Below are 20,642 nucleotides of genomic sequence, written 5' to 3' on the forward strand. Positions count from 1 at the left end.
AAGAAAACTGGACTGAGTCTATTCAATATTGTATTTGAGATTAATTCCAATAAGCTTAAGACATGCCCATTAGACATTTTCCAGCATGTTACTGCCTAAAAAACTAATAATCGCAACACTAAATAATTCTTTACAAGGTTTGTAAACCAATCTGCAACTTTAGGTGTAGTAAAACAGTTAAATATGCTATAGTAAAGAGTTTGTTTTTAAAAAGCATTTACTTCCTTGACTGACCACGTGCTTGTGAAGCTAAGGAAACACCTTGACAGCCTCACTTGGGTGGAGAGAAACTTCCTTGGCAAGAGTTGCCCAAAATGCCAAGTCACACAAAGCAGACACTCTCTGAGTGCCCCATTTGGGTTGGGCTTTGAAGCTGGCTTTATACAGGGTGTCAACAATCACACAGAGACTTTTAGGTTTTGTTTACTTGTCAAATAATAAAGCAATAAAAAAGACTTTTGGTTTTGTTTGCCTTTTTGTCTTCTAGTCTATCTTTCATGCCAGCAGTAGGATTTTGAGGGTGGTTTTCCTCCTTTGGCTGAACCATTCCCAGCATCACAGTAGCAACCACAGCATTCAGATGAGAAAGCTGTCTCTTTGATGGATTCTTTTAGGAGCACACTTGCTGCTATCCCAGAAGCCCCTGACAAATGTGTCCCCATGTCTCTTGGCTTCATGAACCAATCACTACAGAAGGGATGGGATTAAGTTTTCCCCAGGAATAAGGGAGAAAGTCACAGCACATATGGGAACAATTAGGAAAGGGTGAAGAAGAATGGATGCTAAGGCAAGCAAACATGGCCCCACACCACAGAACTTAATCTGAAAACAAGTGTTCTCCTGACCTTAGGCAGATTCTCACTTCAAATCTCTCCTCCACTGACATTCTCAGCTGTATCTTCAGTGTATCATCTTCTCCTGTAACACCCGATGACAGCTAAAACATTCTAATGGAGTCTTTAGGGGTTTTGGAGCAGTGGTTCTCAAAGTTTAAAGGAAAGAATGACCTGAAGATTTATTACAATTTAGGTGCTGGTGTGCCACACCCAGAGGTTCCAAATTCACTCTGTGTGTGTGTGTGTGTGTGTGTGTGTGTGTGTGAAAGAGAGAGAGTGATTGCCTGCAGGTGGAGGGGTTGTCATTTTAACAAGCAATCCAGATGATTTGAATGCAGGTAATCAATGGAGAAACACTGACTGCTGAGAAACATCCAATTTAGAACCTATAAAATGTTAAAACTATATAGCCGAGAGAATTTGGAGTTTAAATCACAGCAATCTTTCTATTCATGAAGGTTTAAAAATTCATCACTCCAGGAAAAAGAAGAGCATGCGTGTTTTAGATTTTCCACAGGTTGTTATATATTTTCCAGAATCCTCTCAGGTAATTAGGGTGAGTGGTATTATTCTGACTTTGCTGATTGGGAGATTAATGCAGGTAAAGGGATTTGCGAAAGGTTAACTGCCTGGGGCGTAAACCCTGCCAAGCCTCCTGACTTTTGTACAGAGGTCAAGTAACATGGCATTCCCTCTACCACTACTAAAGTCAAAAGCATTGAGAAAAGCATGCATAAAATGGAAGGTGGAGGTTGCAGTGAGCAGAGATCTTGCTACTGCATTCTAGTCTGGGCAACAGAGGAAGACTCTGTCTAAAAAAAAAAAAAAAAAAAAAAAAAAAAAGTCTTTTTTTTGATAGCAGAGTTGTGCAGCGGAAGCGTGCTGGGCCTATAAAAAGCAGTTTTTTCTAGAATACCCTTCATTTCTGAGCATTCACTAACCTAGAAACCTCGACAAATGGGCTTAGTTTGCCAATCACAAACCAAGTGACCCATCCTGTCAGCTGTCACTGTCCTCTAAATTAGAAAATTGTCTGTGGCAATCAGCTGTGGCCCTGTTTATTGTCCAGTACCAAAAAATCCCCCAAATAAAATATTTATCATAGCAGATCAACCCTGAACCAGAAGGAAGAGAGCACAAAACAGATATTCTAAGCCCCAATACCTTACCAAAAGATTGTTGTCTTATAGCCGACACTTTGTTTTGTGGGGCTCAATCATACTGCTTTAAAATAGAGTTGCTTTCTTTAAACACACACAGTTTCTTTGTTGGAAATGCTCATTTTGCTACACAACAATCTTCTGGGTTTATTCAATTTCCTCTAATTTCCTCTATTGTCTGAATTTGGAAAAGAACTGAAAAGCACATTAGACATTTGTCCTCTTTTCTTACAAAAAGCAAAAATGCATTAGAGGGCAAGCACACCCACTCGTGCAGGACAGGTCCATCCCACTTAGCACCCTCAGTGGAGGTCCTCTGCACCCTGGGATATTAGCCAATTGAGCCACCAGGTCAAAAGGCAAGCAACACTACTAAGGGCTACCTCACAAAAAACAGCTGTTGGACACAGTCTAGACTGCAGTCAACCCAGGGGTTTCATTTACTTCTGCAGAGTAAGTGAGGCAGAGATAGCAGACAGCTGTGCCATGCACAGACCTGCCCCTAAAATATGTATTCCTGGGTGGGAAACACCAATTAAAGTCTGACCCACTGTTCTTCCCTTTCCACTGGGTTCTGTGCCCCAGCATGAACATCCTCCTTTAAACGTGGGTGGAAACACCAGTGCAAACATCAATCTACTCAGTGCACACCCCTTGCAAACAGTTGCCCCTTGGACCTAGGGTTGTGCAATCTGGCCTGCATCTGGAAGGAGGCCCAAGCAGGCCTTGGTAATGGGCATTTGGCTGTTTGAGAAAGAGGCCTGGGTTCCTGGGAGCCCAGAGAACACACTAGAAGGGGCTGTGTGCATCACAGCTTTTCACTCTGTGCAGAGAAATACACCCAGCGAAGGAGGGCCAGTGCAGAGGTCCCTAAAACATAGGGCCCAGCAGCCTGTTTTGGGGGTCTAAGGACAGGATTGCTGTGGGCAACCCCAGGGTGGGGTCTCTGGGATGAACCTGGAGACCTGTGCTTGCACAGCTTCCTTGGTCAATTGAGGAGGTGTGGACCACAAGACTGCCAAGCTCCTTTCTATCCAAACTTGATACTGTGAGATTCCATGATCCAGTTTGTCACAGTTGATGGCTCAATCTCATGCACTAGAAAAAGGTAGTATAAAAGAAAAAAATAAAAAGACATTCAAGTGAGTATAAAGACCTTTAATCTCAGCCTCTCTAGTTCAAAGAGATACTGGTTCATAGAGCTGTTAGATTTAACTTCCACAGATGACTCAACAGAGGATAACTACTAATCAGAGTACAACATCAAAACTGTAACCAATATAATCACTGGATTATGAATAACTCAAAATAGCTCCAGTTTCCAAAGGGCCATAAAGTGTACATATCAGTATGATGTGCAATTAACACATAATTTATTATGAAAATGTGGACATGCCAGGTAAGTAAGGGGGTTTAGGTTGACTTTTTATAATACTTTAAATTTAAAATGCCATTTCTGTGGACTAGATGACATCTTCCAGATTCTTTAATTTGGTTTACCTCCTGATAGATCCTGATAGAAACAGGTAGCACCAGCCTCTACTGAACCTCAATACAGTTGCAAAACACAGAGAGCCTGCTTGCCTACACATGGAGAAACACTGTTATCACAAGACACAGAAGGCAAACTTCCAATCTGGCATACTTACCTGTCCTCTCATATTTAGTGCAATAAGAATGGGGGACCAGATGGTTAAGTAGATGCCAAAGAACACCAGACCAGTCAGTGTGCTTCCCCAGACAGTCAGATGACTGAACTGCAGAGGAAAACAGTCACTTAGACACGGCTTCTCGGCTGGACTGGCAGATTCACCCGAACTCCACCTGCCACAGAATGCCTGCATCCTAGCTAGCTCTCCTTATGGAAAGATTCTCATGACTCATAGCTTACTGGGGAGGTCAATCTTCCTAATTCCCTTGTCTCAGAATTTTTAACAATGACTTGAAGTTATGAGTGTCCCCAAAGTACTCTGAAGATGAACATGCTTTTGCTGTCATGGCTGGCCTTTCTCTTAAGATTTATACCATAGTGACGCGGGTTCCTCTCAATTCATGGCAAGTGTTTGCTCCAACCTAAGGCTGTATACAACAAGGATTCATTAATCTGGTAAGAGAGTGGCTGAATGGACAAAATCAGTAAGATGTTTTTATTGATCATTTTGGGACTTCAATTGTTCTGTTCAATTTGCAAAGAATTTTTTTTTTAAATCTGGAATGGATATTGCCTCTTAACAGTGTTTCTTTAAGCATCTACTGAGTTGTTCATTTTTCCTCCTTTGTCCTCTTAATATGATGACCCTTGACTTCTTTCTTTCTTCCACAACACACAATCTAATCTATATGCAAGTTCTCTTAGCTTTTAAAAAGATAAAATAAATCCAGGCTCTGACCACTTCTCACTGCCTCCTCCTCTAACATCCTAGGCTAAAGACATCATCACATTTAACCTGGATTAATTGCCACTGTCTCTTAGGGCAGTGGGCCCCATCCCACAACACAGGCCATGGACTGGTAGCAGACCATGACCTGTTAGGAACCAGGCTGCACAGCAGGAAGTGCACAACAGGTGCGCAAGCAAAGCTACATCTGTATTTATAGCCATTTCCTATCACTGGCATTCCCACCTGAAGTTCTGCCTTCTGTCAGATCAGCAGGGGCACTAGATTCTCATAGAAGCATGAACCCTATTGAGAACTGTGCATGCAAAGGACCTAGGTTGCATGTTCTTTCTGAAAATTTAATGCCTGATGATCTCTCACTGTCTCCCATTACCCCCAGATGGGACTATCTAGTTGTAGAAAAACAAGCTCAGGACTCCCACTGATTCTGTATTATGGTATATAATTATTTTCTTATATATTACAATGTAACATATAAAAGAAATAAAGTACATAATAAATGTAACGTTCTAGAAGCATCTGGAAACCAGCTCCTAGGAGACTCCCGGAAGTCCTCTTGTCCATGGAATAATTATCTTCCATGAAACCAGTCCCTGATGCCAAAAAAGTTGGGGACTGCTATCTTAGGAGATTACCTATTCCACATTGACTTATCACCTCATACTCATTTTTTTTAGCAGAGCATTTAAACATCAGGCAGGTCATGATACTTCATGAGAGACAAAAATAAAGATTTAGATATAATCTTTAAATGTTGGAAATAATGAAAATGTCTAAAATAGGAGACTGCTGAAATAAATGATGGAACATCTATAAAACTTAATAATCTATAATCATAAACAATAATTGTGTTAAATTATATTTTAAGGCATAGAAATTGTGTCTAATCTTTTTTTAATAATAAAGCCTTGTGTTCTGTAATGCATCATCTTATTTAAAAATACACACACACACAGACATAGAACAATGTCTGGAAGGATCCCCAGCAAAGCATTAGTAGTGACTGTCTCTTGATAAAATTATGGAAATTAAATTTTTTTAGTCTTTCTTTATTTTCTATATATTTGGGTATGTATATGGTTTTTGTTTTTAAAATGGGGCTTTACATTTGAAATGAGATGACTGTTGTAAGCTTAGAGGTGTATTAGGTGCCAAGCAAATAAATCACCAAGAGAATTTGGATTGCAAATTTGCTCCAATAAAGATCAATCCACAATTTATACATATCAAATTTGAAATAAGATAACCAGATGTTGTTTATTGTTTCCCCTAGGCTTAGAAATAAATCATAGCATGAAAATGTCTATACTGAATAGAGAAACAATTCTAGACACTTCCAGAAGAGCTTTCAATCTAGTGATGGGCCTTCTCATAAATAGTAGAGAAAGACTTTCTGTTACCTTGGATGATTTGAGAAACACCACCATTCTGAGTGTTGCTCTCCTTTGCAGGTAGATGTGAAATGGCCATTTGAAGAACGGGGAAATCTGCTAATCACCTGTCAAGAAACTTTGACTTTGTATTTCATAACCATTCAGGCCTTTAAAGGATCTATCAAATATATTTTGAGGAGTTAAAATAAGGAATAATAACAAGGGAGGTCGTATATATAGGGTTTAGAGAAAGAAGTACAAGTCACACATGAGCTACTTAAGAATGGCTTAGCAAACAGAGATAAACTTACTGTGTAAACAATATTTTCAACAAATAGATAGGCAGTGGCAGGACCACTGGTCAACACGTATCTGAAAAAGAAAGAGGCTACTATTAACTTCCTAGATCCTGAGCATGGCCACCTATTTTATTCAAAATATTAAACATGGAACTTTAGGAACATCCATAAACTTACAGAGGCATTTCAAAATCCCATTCTCTGTGATTCTAATGCTAAATTTTGTTTCTAGTGTTAAAGTTTTTCATCTTATAGTCTGTCTAAATGAAGTGAACAAAGTCAAGCTTTCAACAAACCAAACAACCAAATACTTGATCTGCATTGGAATTTCCATTTTTATGAAGATTAAAATTTCTATTTATCCAGTTTTTTATGAGAAAGGAATAAGAAATTATTAACCTATTTTGATAAAATGCCAACATTGAACCTTTTTCCAAGTGTTCATTTATGATTCATCTTTAATTTTTTGCTAAATTTGAATTATGGATCAATAAAAAGATAACTATATGAATATAAAATCAATTTATAATGACTGAGTTCTGAAATAATTTGGGGGGATATTTACCACTCATGTTCTTATTTGTAACTATATGAGCTTCTGGAATCTATCAGTTGGAGGAACGCAAGCAATCCAATGAGAGATGTTTAGAAAATACAGGAAGGATTTTGAAGCTTCAGTTTTCCTCTCTTGTCTTGTTTTTTCTTTTCAAGGATGTCTATGACAATGTATATGACAACCACTAAGGCAGAACTCTAGTAGAGTTGTCTAATCATGTCAACTAGACCCGCATGGAGAAGTCTGATTTTTATCCTCAGGGGTCAGAGCCTATTTTTAAGACAAGCCACAGTATCTTTGTGTTACATAGCCAGCCACTTTTTATTCTTTTTTTTTTCCAACTTTTATTTTAAATTTGGGGGTACAAGTACAAGTTTGTTATAAAGATATATTGTGTAATGTTAAGGCTGGAGTACAAATAAATCCATCATCCAGGTAGTGAGCACAGCACACAATTGGTAGTTTTTCAACCCTTTTCTCTCTCCTTCTCTTCTCCTGTTCCCCAGTGTCTATTGTTCCCATCTATAAGTTCATGTGTACTCAATGTTTAACTTCCACTTATAAGTGAGAACATGTGGTATTTAGTTTTATTCTTTTTTATACTCAGTCCAGATTTGTAGCTCACAGGCTGGGTAGATAAAGATTTTTGTGTTCAAATTTCCAACCAATAGCAGCTATACGCACATATCTGGGCCTGCCAATTTTCCCATTTGCTTGTTGAAGAATCAACTCTTATGCAAACATCAAGATCTGTTTATTTTCCTAAAACAGTGTAATGAATGGAATCATAAGTAGAATTGGGTAACCATGGGTCTCTGAATCCAGCTCCTGGGCACACACTTTCTCCTGCTTCTCAACAGTTAAGTTTGTGGATAAGGGAAGATTAATCATTAAAGCAATATCATGGGCTGCCCTAATACAGAGGGCCTGCTGCTAGGTAAGGTAAGAGTTACACTAGGAGAACAGGGAGAGATAAGGCCACTGACTTAAAATGGAACAATCCCTAATCTTAGGGGAGAGGTGGAAAATAGAACCTAGAGCTTAGGCAGGACTTTATTAAAAGGGAAGGAAGGGAGCAAGTTAAAAAAGGAATGGACAGGCTAAGCTAATCCCAAGAATGCAGCAAATCAATGTATTAGCAAATAGCTATTCAAAGTTGTAGGAGTTTACATTTTAGTAACTGGCCTTAAGATTGGTTTTAGTAACAAGCACAATACTTTTTTTTTTGTTTTGTTTTTTAGTTTTCTCTGTCTTTTTTTTGTCCTTTTTATAATGGAAAACTTCAAACATACACAAAATGGCAAGGATAGTACAACAAATTCCCAAGTATACATAACCCAACAATAACAATTGTAAGCATTTGGCCACTCACGTCTCTTTAGCTCCCCCACCTCCTCCCTATCCTCCCAAGTTCCCATTGAATTATATATCATGTCATTCATAAATAATTCCATATATTTAGTTACAGCTCAATGAATTTCCACAAAGTGAACATGCTCATGTAAACCACACCTGCACTGGGAAATAGAAATTACAAACACACAGAGCCCCCTCTGCAGTACTCTCTTAGTCCTTTCCTCACTACTTCCCAAAACAGTAGCCACTATCACCTATTGTGAACTTTGCATATATGGATTCATAGAATATGTGTATTTTTTGGTTTGGCTTCATTTGTCTAACATTGTTGGTAAGATTTATCCATGTTGTTGAACATAGCCATAGTTTGTTTATTTTCATTGCTCTATAGTATTTTATTGTAAGAATACACTACAATGTAGTCATCCATTCTACCACTGATGCACAACTGGGTTGCTTCCAGCTCTTGACTATGACAAATGCTGCTGCTATGAACATTCTTATATGTCTTTTGGAACACACTTGTATTCATTTCTGTCGGGTATATAACAAGTATGAAATTGGGTCTTAAAATATGTATATATTAACTTCATCAAATGCTGCCTAAGAATTTTTTGAAGTGGTTGTGCTATTTTACCTTTGCCAGTTCTAGTTGCTCCATATCTTTGCAGTCACTTGACAGTGTCTGTATTTTTTATTTTGACCAGACTGGTCTGTGTGTCATGGTATCCCATTGTCACTTTAAGTTGCATGCCCTTGATGAAGACATTTTCTGATGCTTAATTGGCTCTTTCAATATATTCTGTAACTGATTTATAGGCGTTTTTCATATATTTTGGATATAAGTTTTTGATTGGACATAAACATTGCCGATATCTTCTCCCACTTTAACTTGCCTTTACTTTCTCTTAATGGTGACTTTCTTAACACAAAGTTCTTAATTTTAATGTAGTCCAATTTATCAGACTTTTCCTGTATAATTAATGCTTCAAGAAATTTTTGTCAACCTCAGTGTCATAAAGATATTCTCTTATGCTACAGAAACTTTGTTTTTTGTTGTTGCTTGTTTGTTTGTTTGTTTTTTGAGATGGAGTCTCACTTTGTAATCCAGGCTGGGGTGCACTGGCATGATCTCGGCTCACTGCAACCTCCTCATCCCGAGTTCAAGCAATTCTCCCGCCTTAGCCTCCCGAGTAGCTGGGACTATAGGCACCTGCCACCATGCCCAGCTAATTTTTTATATTTTTAGTAGAGTAGGGGTTTCACCTTGTTAGCCAGGATGGTCTCAATCTCCTGACCTCGTGATCCGCCCGCCTTGGCCTCCCAAAGTGCTGGGATTACAGGCATGAGCCACTGCTCCCGGCTGTTACAGAAGCTTTATAAAAAAATTTTTAACCTTTCACATTTAGCTTTATAACCCACCTATACTGACCTTTGTTTATGATGTAAGATAGGGGTCAAATTCTTTTATTCCCCCATAATGATATCCAAGTGATCTACTAACATTTATTGAAAAGATTATTGTGGCCTCACTACACTGCAGTTTCACCTTTGTCATAAATCAGGGGATAGTATAAATATGAATTTGTTTCTGGTTTCTTTATTTATATGTCCTTCTGCTAATATCATCTTATTTTAATTGTAATAAAGATTGAAACACCTGATGGTATACATTCTTGAGCTCTGCTCTTCTTCAGAACTTTCTTGATTCTTCTCGGTCTTTTACATTTTCAAATACATTTAAAATTAGCTTGTCAATTTTCAAATTACCTGATAGGATTTTGAGTAGGATTTCATTCAACCATTATTTAATAAATATAAATGACTTATTTACAATATAGAATCTTTCTGTTCATAAGCATTTTGTATCTTTTTTATGCATATGATATGTATATCCTTTTTTAAATTTTTACTTTAAGTTCTGGGATACATGTGCAGAACGTGCAGGTTTGCCACATAGGTATACATGTGCCATGATGATTTGCTGCACCTATTAACCCGTCATCTGGCTTTTAAGTCCCACATGCATTAGGTATTTGTCATAATCCTCTCCCTTCCCTTCCCCTCCAATCCCTGACAAGCCACGGTGTGTGATGGTTCCCTCCCTGTGTCCATGTGTTCTCACTGTTCAACTCCCATTTATGAGGGAGAACATGCAGGGTTTGGTTTTCTGTTCCTGTGTTAGTTTGCTGAGAATGATGGCTTCCAGTTTCATCCATGTCCCTGCAAAGGACATGAGCTCATTCTTTTATATGACTGCATAGTATTCCATGGTGTACTCTAATTTGTATATGTACAAATTAGATCTCAGGATTAAGAAACTCACTCAAAACCACAAAATTACATGGAAATTGAACAACCTGTTCCTGAATTACCACTGGGTAAATAATGAAATTAAGGCAGAAATAATGAAGTTTTTTGAAACCAATGAGAACAAAGAGACAATGTACCAGAATCTCTGGGACATGGCTAAAGCAATGTTAAGAGGGAAACTTACAGCACTAAATTCCCACAACAGAAAGCTGGAAAGATCTAAAATTGACCCCCTAACATCACAATTAAAAGAACTAGCTCCTCATAGATGGTGTCTTCTTACTGTATCTCACATGGCGCAGGGGGCAATGAGCTCTCTGGAGTCCCTTCTATAAGGACACTAATCACTAATCCCACCATTTGTGAGGGGTTTGCCCTCAAAACCTAATCACCTCCCAGAGGCCCCATCTCTTAATATTATCACTTTATGATTTTGGGTTTCAGCATATAAAATATAGGGGTATGGGGGCACAAACATTCAGATCACAGTAGAAGGTTACCATATTTACTGGCCAGGATCAGGGTGCCCAGTGTCCCGAACCCCTCATCACAGTCTGGCAAAGAAGAGTCACGTTCAGGCATCCCCATCCCCATCCCCACTAAAACACTTCGCATAGCCACACTTCGCATAGCCACAGCAACTCAAGTCCTATGCCTCTGCTTGATCCTGGCCATGAATGCTCCTTCTCTGAATCCTTCCTCACACCTCCCTGACCTGTATAGCCATCCCCTACTTATCTTTCAATAACTTCAATATCACTTCCTTGGAGAAGATTCTCTTGAACTTACTAAACTATGCTCTTTTATCATATAAGCTCTACCTACAGACCCCAGGACTCATCACATTGGTAAATAGACAACATGTACACATTTTTTGACCATCAACTCTGACCTTAAGTAAGAGCCATCCCATTACTGGGTATATACCCAAAGGATTATAAATCATGCTGCAATAAAGACACATGTACACATATGTTTATTGCGGCACTATTCACAATAGCAAAGACTTGGAAACAACCCAAATGTCCATCAATGATAGAATGGAATAAGAAAATGTGGCACATATACACCCACCATGGAATACTATGCAGCCATTAAAAAGATGAGTTCATGTCCTTTGTAGGGACATGGATGGAGCTGGAAACCATCATTCTCAGCAAACTATTGCAAGGAGAAAAACCAAACACTGCATGTTCTCACTCAAAGGTGGGAATTGAATAATGAGAACACTTGGACACAGGAAGGGGAACATCACACACTGGGGCCTGTCGTGGGGTTGGGGAAGGGAGGAGGGATAGTATTAGGAGATACACCTAATGTAAATGACGAGTTAATGGGTGTAGCACACCAACATGGCACATGTATACATATGTAACATGTGCACGTGTACCCTAGAACTTAAAGTATAATGAAAAAAAAAAAGAAAAGAATCAATTGAGAGCACCCCTGAATGGTGGGTGAAATATAATAAAATGTCAAAAACTAAATAGAGTCAGGAGGAATCCATGCAGGGATGGAGATGGACAGCCTAGCATTGGTTTTCAGCACCTGAGCAGAAAAAAAATTCTGCCTAAAAGGGCAGCTTGGCACAAAACATCTGAGAAAGACAGGGGTGAAGACAGAGGGAAAGCAGCAGAGGCAACCTGATGAAGGATGTTGAAGTCCCAGAGGGAGTGAGGACTCGCCTAAGGACAGAGACACAAGAGACTGTTCACACAGAAGGGTACTGAACAAATAAGTGAGTACAGCAGGTCCTTGAATAATGGCATTTCATTATAACATTGATGAAAAACAAATCTCATCTGAGGTCCCTGTCCGTGAGGCGTTTAAATGTTCTCATCATGTCTGTGTGGGGTTTCTTCAGGGACTCTGTTTTTGTCCTACATCCCAAAGCTCAGTAGATGAGATTAACTGATGTGTCTACATGATGCCAGTCTAACCAACAGTGGATGTGTGTGTGAGTGAGTGTGCAATGTCATTATGTACATGACATTGCTTACAAGTTTGATGTAGGACAATTAATCCTTTTCAAACACTTATCATTTAGATTAAATCACTGAGCACCATTGACAAAGAAACTCTATAATAATAGGGTTCCCTCCTGGCACCCAAAACTGCCAGGAGAAGCTCCTGCCATCTGCAAACCCGAACTGGAACAAGCAGGTTGGAAAAGGATCAAGTGAATGAATGCAAATTACTGTAAAATAAAAATCTGTGAGAACTACGATAATCACAAAAGTGCTCTTGTTGACAATGATGCCATACAAAAGCACTCTGTGAGGCTGACATACTTGTTCCTGTTTCTGAACTGCATAATGGTAAGTGGTGCTCCTTACAATCTGAAATCTGCTGACATTGATTGCTTGATGCAACCCACCACCACTACAACTGCCATCACTCAGTGGTTCACCAGAAATTTGAGTAAAAAATATCTTACTTATTTTTATTAATCTTTAGAAAAAGTTTTCTAACAAACATTAAACATTGAAATCAATGTGAGCTATGTAAAGCTATGTAAAGCTCACATTGATTTCAATGTTTAATGTTTGTTAGAAGTGTTTTGGGTCCTTATTTAGAAGTTCGGTGATGTTTCTGGGCCCAGAAATATATCATAGGAATGTCACTCTTATTTATATCAGTTAGCCTATGGTGAAAGTGGTTTTATTATACGTATTTCACTCAAGCTCAATTCCAAGACCTATTGACCACATTAAGTAAGGACTTACTATATACTAAGCATGAAGGGAGCCAGGTTACTATCAGAGATGGGAGTTACAGATGCAATTGACCCTTAAATGACATGGTGTGAACTGCATGGATGCTCTTGTTAGCAGATATTTTTCAAGAAATATGAAACAATTTGGAAATTAATGGCAATTTGTAAAAACCTGCAGATGAACCAAATAACAGAAATAGCAAACAAAAATATTTATACAATTACTAGTCTATGTTATCATTGCTACCATGAAATGTACAAAATCAATTATAAAAAGTGAAAATTTATCAAAATGTATGCATATAAAGAACATGATACCAGCTTCAACTAAGAGAAATGTAAACAAGCATAAAAATGCAGCATTAAATTATAACTGCACAAAGTTAACTTTAGTATGTATTGTACTACTGTAGTAAGTTTATGACCACCTGGTACTACTGCAGTGAGCTCAAGTGTTGGGAGTATCAGCTCAAAACACCATGTGATGATAATCGTCTCCACAGGAGCAATTCGTTTACCTAGGAAAATGTGTCGTACAGTAAAAGGTAATTTCTCATGGTTCTTGTCTGTTTTCCATTATTCTTTTTGCAATGCCACGAACCTCAAAACATGTGAAGTGCCACTATTGATGCCACAAGTGCTCCAATGATGTAAAGTCATGACTTTTTTATATGAAAAAGTTGAACATTTCTCCAAAGAAAAAGTTTTGAAAAATATTAACAAGTTTCCTATAATACCACACATCTACAGCCATCTGATCTTTGACAAACCTGAGAGAAACAAGAAATGGGGAAAGGATTCCCTATGTAATAAATGGTGCTGGGAAAATTGGCTAGCCATAAGTAGAAAGCTGAAACTGGATCCTTTCCTTACTCCTTATACGAAAATTAATTCAAGATGGATTAGAGACTGAAATGTTAGACCTAATACCATAAAAATCCTAGAGGAAAACCTAGGTAGTACCATTCAGGACATAGGCATGGGCAAAGACTTCATGTCTAAAACACCAAAAGCAACGGCAGCAAAAGCCAAAATTGACAAATGGGATCTCATTAAACTAAAGAGCTTCTGCACAGCAAAAGAAACTACCATCAGAGTGAACAGGCAACCTACAGAATGGGAGAAAATTTTTGCAGTCTACTCATCTGACAAAGGGCTAATATCCAGAACCTACAAAGAACTCAAACAAATTTACAAGAAAAAAACAAACAACCCCATCAAAAAGTGGGCAAAGGATATGAACAGACATTTCTCAAAAGAAGACATTCATACAGCCAACAGACACATGAAAAAATGCTCATCATCACTGGCCATCAGAGAAATGCAAATCAAAACCACAAGGAGATACCATCTCACACCAGTTAGAATGGCGATCATTCAAAAGTCAGGAAACAACAGGTGCTGGAGAGGATGTGGAGAAATAGGAACACTTTTACACTGTTGGTGGGATTGTAAACTAGTTCAACCATTATGGAAAACAGTATGGCGATTCCTCAAGGATCTAGAACTAGATGTACCATATGACCCAGCCATCCCATTACTGGGTCCAAAGGATTATAAATCATTCTGCTATAAAGACACATGCACACGTATGTTTATTGCGGCACTATTCACAATAGCAAAGACTTGGAATCAACCCAAATGTCCATCAGTGACAGACTGGATTAAGAAAATGTGGCACATATACACCATGGAATACTATGCAGCCATAAAAAAGAATGAGTTTGTGTCCTTTGTAGGGACATGGATGCAGCTGGAAACCATCATTCTTAGCAAACTATCACAAGAACAGAAAACCAAACACCGCATGTTCTCACTCATAGGTGGGAACTGAACAATGAGATCACTTGGACTCGGGAAGGGGAACATCACACACCGGGGCCTATCATGGGGAGGGGGGAGGGGGGGAGGGATTGCACTGGGAGTTATACCTGATGTAAATGACGAGTTGATGGGTGCTGACGAGTTGATGGGTGCAGCACACCAACATGGCACAAGTATACATATGTGACAAACCTGCACGTTATGCACATGTACCCTAGAACTCAAAGTATAATAATAAAAAAAATTAACAAGTTATAACCTATTAAATAGAATGAACCATGAATCTATACTGATACAAGTAAATTAATAGCTTGAAGGTTTGATGAGAAAGAGATATTCATATAGTCTCAAATGAACTCTCTACAAAATAGTAATTCATTAAAAAGTGAAAAAATAGCATGACAGAGAAGATATTCAGCAGATACCACCATTAATAATAAAATCTAACATCACCAGTAACAGGCCAAATCAAAACTGTGGTCAAATAATAGGATGCAATAAGATCACAGGAGCATTTCTGTGATAGCCATGTTCAAAAAGTATGATATAAAACTAATTACAAGGAAACATTACAAAAACCCAATTGAAGAACATTCTGCATTACTAAACTTTATCTTCTAAAGATTCAAGGTCATAAATATCAAGGAAAGACTGAGAAACTGCTCTCATTGAAAGTCTTAGAGATATAAAAAATAAATATAATCAATGGATCTGAATGGAATCTTTTGCAACAAGGAATATTATAGACAAGTAATAAAACAAAAAATCTAAGAATTAAATCTTAGAATATATTAATGCTAAATTTCTGTGAAGATTATATTGTAGTCACATAGAATGTCCTGACTTGTAGGAATACCCACTAAGAAATCAGAAATCATGGTAGAGTGTCAGCAATTTACTCTCAAATGGTTCAGATAATGTTCTTTGTAATAAAGCTTGAAACTTTGATTTTAAGACTGTTTTCAAAAGCTAATCAAAAAACAAATAAGTAAGTAACATAAAAGGTGAAAAGTCTTAGGAAAACCTTATTTTTTCATGAGGAAAGATCCATATAAATCAGCACTTAAAATTACATAAATTTGATGGTATGGTGTCAATTGCATTACATGCAACCATTGCCAATGACCACAGTACTAATATAACAAAATGATGTCGGTTGAAATCTAAATCTACCATTGTAATTGTAATAAAAATTACAGGATACAAAGCACTAATAAAAAGTTGGTAATTTTACTTGTTTAAACAGCTGCCTATTGAAACATTTGAGTATGTAAAACTCAATACAGGTTTTTATTTGCAAGATCCACTAAAAAGTTTGTTAAAGAAGCCTAGAAACATGGTTTAAAATGCCACATAATTTTTTTTTTTTTTTTTTTGAGACGGAGTCTCGCTCTGTCACCCAGGCTGGGGTGCAGCGGTGCAATGTCAGCTCACTGCAAGCTCCATCTCCCAGGTTCATGCCATTCTCCTGACTCAGCCTCCTGAGTAGCTGGGACTACAGGCACCTGCCACCACGCCCGGCTGATTTTTTGTATTTTTAGTAGAGATGGGGTTTTACCATGGTCTCGATCTCCTGACCTTGTGATCTGCCCGCCTCAGCTTCCCAAAGTGTTGGGATTACAGGTGTGAGCCACCACGCCCAGCCATAAATTTTCACCAAACATGTATGATATAAAAATATTATGCTTTTTAAGAAAAATTTTTATATGTTTTATGTTAAATAAAAAACCATTAAAAGTTCAAGTAAGCGTTCCAGTAATAAAATATTACAATTTTTTATATTATATAATTTTAAAATAAAAGTTAGTACCTTTTTTTCTGATGCTTTACTGACTTCATCTTTTAGATTTAAATCAGTAGATCCTAGAGGAGCCAGTTGCAGAAAATATTGATTGTAGTTCAGCACCACCTGGAAAGAAAAATGTTTATGTTCTTCACCTAAAAGTTTTTATGGTAAACTAAGTGGAAGTCAGAAAAGGGTTGAGAACCTGCTCTGTGTTACTGAGAATAAACAAAAATGTATATGTAACTATTATACAAAATTGTTGTTAAATATAACTCACCCATAGTTGTGCATTGAAATAATTATCATTATGACTATGTATCAGAGCTTCTGGCTTTCTCATTCTTTATTCATTTATTCAACAACCATGTGACAAACACTGGAATTACAGGATGAAGATGAGATAATCCACTTCTTGGCAATGTTACACTATTATATAACCTGAAAAAACAAACAGGTAATTTTCACACTTAGTAATAGATATCATGACAGATTTAAAATAGGGCACTACTGGAACACACAGATGGGACATCCAAGTTTTGGGTCAATATTGTAGACTTTTTGGTGGAGGAGATATGCAGGTTGATACCAGAAGGACAACAAAACCATATGTCAGACAGAAGGCAGGAGCAAATGCCAAGAGTTGGAGCTGGGAAAGATCACTGTGAAATTCTATGTAGTCTCGTTGGCTGGATGCTAGAGGTGGAGTACTAGTAAGTGGTGAGAAAAATCTGAGTAACTTGACAACAACCAAATTGACTTGGGCATTTTTTATTGTATTCCAAGAAATGTAGAACATTTACTGAAGACGAAGGTCAACCAATGACAAAGTCAAAGACTGAAGATTTAAAATGTCACCAGTCACATGACTGCTTATGAACTATAACTGCTTGGCTATGCATTACGAGATGAGTCTTAGGTCTGTTGACCTTAAATCACAACCATAACCCTGAGAAGAGAATGATGCCTTTGTTTTCTCAAAACAACTGCAGTGTGTAGGCTAAAAGTTCCACAGGGATGGCAGAGAGTTAGAGCCAAAAACAGATATGTCGACTATTTGAGAGTTTTCTAAAGATATGGAAAATGACAAATTAATGAGGCATAAATATACTCCTTTTTTTTTATTATACTTTAAGTTCTAGGGTACATATGCACAACGTGCAGGTTTGTTACATATATATACATGTGCTATGTTGGTGTGCTGCACCCATTAACTCGTCATTTACATCAGGTATATCTCCTAATGCTATCCCTCCCCGCTCCCCTCTCCCCACAATAGGACATGGTGTGTGATGTTCCCCTTCCTGTGTCCAAGTGATCTCATTGTTCAATTCCCATCTATGAGTGAGGACATGTGGTATTTGGTTTTCTGTTCTTGTGATAGTTTGCTGAAAATCATAAATATACTCTTAATTATAAGCATGTGTTTATATCTTTCATTAAATGTGTATACAAAAATAATTAGCATACTATCTATTGAACAAACAATAGCCAACTGATGTACTTATCAATTAAGCAAACTGTAAATAGACATTTCCTATTTATAGTTTATTTTAGAAACCAATTAATAAATCTGAATTGAACTAATAAATCTTGCAATGTACCTTCTCCTGCTCTAGTGGTATTTTCTGCCACTCCTGCTACATTTTAAATAAGTCAAATATTATTTAAAATGTTTAATTTTAAGAAGAGAAATTATCCTGACAATGATGTATCACTTACAGAATTGTGCCCTTTAATATTTTCAGAGACTATACTGAACATGAGAATTGCTTAAATAGAAAAATACAATCATATAAATAACCTAGAATTCTAACTTATTTTAGGTTTAGATAATAGAGACTATACATGTGTACTGCTGTTTAATCTGAGAAAAAAATTACAAATAATATTGTTCTATGAGTTTTTCTCTTAGTACTACAAAGGTTAGAGAATTTAAGTCATATTTTGCAGTGAATGTATTTCTTTCTAATTCTTAGCAAAACTCTGTCCTTTATAAAAGTTCAGTTTTTTCACTTCAATAGATTTTTCCTTAAATTAACATCCCATTCTCCCCCTTCAGAAAATTTACATTTTAATGTTTGTTATATGTTATCAACTTTTCAGCACAGAACCTTAAATACACAAGCAAATAAAGTGGTACTAGCATAATGTCATGAGAAAACTGGACTGGCAAGAGAATAAGTAAGAATATCATGTGATCTATGTTATGATTGATATTTCTTTATATGAACACATAGATTTCATAAAATTTGTTTGAAAAAAGAATATAGGTTAGAACCAGTTTTCAAAGTTAGTTTGATTTATAACTTTCTAGAATTAGAAAGAAGGAAAGTATTAAATAGCTGCATATTTATAACTTTGATGCCTTTTCAGAAATTAGTATCAGTTTTAAGAATCATTTAATTATAGTTTTCTACTTAATAATGAAATGTGTGGGAGTATTTCAAGCTCCATTGCAAGTGTTTCCATCTGGAGTGTTCTTCTTTACATCTTTTGTATAAGAGGTATTCTCTTGCCATATGCCAACAAGGTCTGAAATTGTGTACTGTATACACTGGACACTTTAATACCAATGAAAATATGATACTTAAAGCCTTCACCATTTTCAGACAAACATGTTTTCCCATATTTTGAGAGACTGTACTTCATAACATATCTGTGACTATAATGTTACAGACATGCCTGGTAAATTTAATGATGTGACAATACACATCACTAGAGAGGTCTTGTAAAGGAAATAACTCAACACCAGATAAAGGAAGGAGGCTGTACTGGAAGAATATTATATTACCATTAATAAACAGTATGAAAATGTACACTTTCACGTGACTTCAACTAAAAAACTACTAAGGCAATGCTATTATCTTTTCCCCAAAAAGTTCTTGTTCTAAATACTTAATTCCTATGTGTAAAAGATTACATTACTTCTTTACATCCTGTTTATATTTTTATAATACATAAATTTGATTCCATAAAAATCAAACATGTTTCTCAACAGATTGTCTAATTTTGTACTGAAGAAATATGAACTCTGTAGGGAATACTTTATTTTAACAAACTTAAGTGAGGCCATTTTTTACCCTCCTAACTCTCAAAAAATAAATGGTAGAAGGAGCTCTATCTCCTTCAGTTCTGCTCTAATCTTAGTTATTTCTTGCCTCCTGCTATGTTTTGAATGTGTTTGCTCTTGCTTCTCTAGTTCTTTTAATTGTGATGTTAGAGTGTCAATTTTAGATCTTTCCAGCTTTCTCTTGTGGGCATTTAGTGCTATAAATTTCCCTCTACACACTGCTTTAAATGTGTCCCAGAGATTCTGGTATATTGTATCATTGTTCTCATTGGTTTCAAAGAACATCTTTATTTCTGCCTTCAGTTCGTTATGTACCCAGTAGTCATTCAGGAGCAGGTTATTCAGTTTCCTTGTAGTTGAGCAGTTTTGATTGAGTTTCTTTGTCCTGAGTTCTAGTTTGATTGCACTGTGGTCTGAGAGACAGTTTGTTATAATTTCTGTTCTTGTATATTTGCTGAGGAGTGCTTTACTTCCAATTATGTGGTCTATTTTGGAATAAGTGTGATGTGGTGCTGAGAAGAATATATATTCTGTTGATTTGGGGTGGAGAGTTCTGTAGATGTGTATTAGGTCTGCTTGCTGCAGAGATGAGTTCAATTCCTGGATATCCTTGTTAACTTTCTGTCTCATTGATCTGTCTAATGTTGACAGTGGGGTGTTGAAGTCTCCCATTATTATTGTATGGGAGTCTAAGTCTCTTGGTAAGTTTCTAAGGACTTGCTTTATGAATCTGGGTGCTCCTGTATTGGGTGCATATATATTTAGGAGAGTTAGCTCTTCCTGTTGAATTGATCCCTTTACCATTATGTAATGGCCTTCTTTGTCTCTTTTGATCTTTGATGGTTTAAAGTCTGTTTTATCAGAGACTAGTATTGCAACCCCTACTTTTTTGCATTTGCTTGGTAGATCTTCCTCCATCCCTTTATTTTGAGCCTATGTATGTCTCTGCATGTG

General features: G+C 37.1%; 1 long non-coding RNA gene across 1 annotated transcript in view; it reads right to left on the minus strand.

Moving 5' to 3' along the window:
• Positions 1-1,767: 1,767 nt before the first annotated feature.
• LOC140712374 (uncharacterized) overlaps positions 1,768-20,642 on the minus strand; it is a 35,365-nt gene continuing 16,490 nt past the window's right edge. The window contains exons 3-8 of the long non-coding RNA XR_012093907.1: positions 16,896-17,056; positions 16,643-16,741; positions 6,080-6,140; positions 5,796-5,893; positions 3,646-3,753; positions 1,768-3,094 (exon numbers count right to left, since the gene is read on the minus strand). This is a non-coding gene — a long non-coding RNA (uncharacterized lncRNA). The remainder of the gene's footprint in view (positions 3,095-3,645; positions 3,754-5,795; positions 5,894-6,079; positions 6,141-16,642; positions 16,742-16,895; positions 17,057-20,642) is intronic.

Source organism: Chlorocebus sabaeus, chromosome 9 (assembly GCF_047675955.1).
Source record: "Chlorocebus sabaeus isolate Y175 chromosome 9, mChlSab1.0.hap1, whole genome shotgun sequence".
Taxonomy (NCBI): Eukaryota; Metazoa; Chordata; class Mammalia; order Primates; family Cercopithecidae; genus Chlorocebus; species Chlorocebus sabaeus.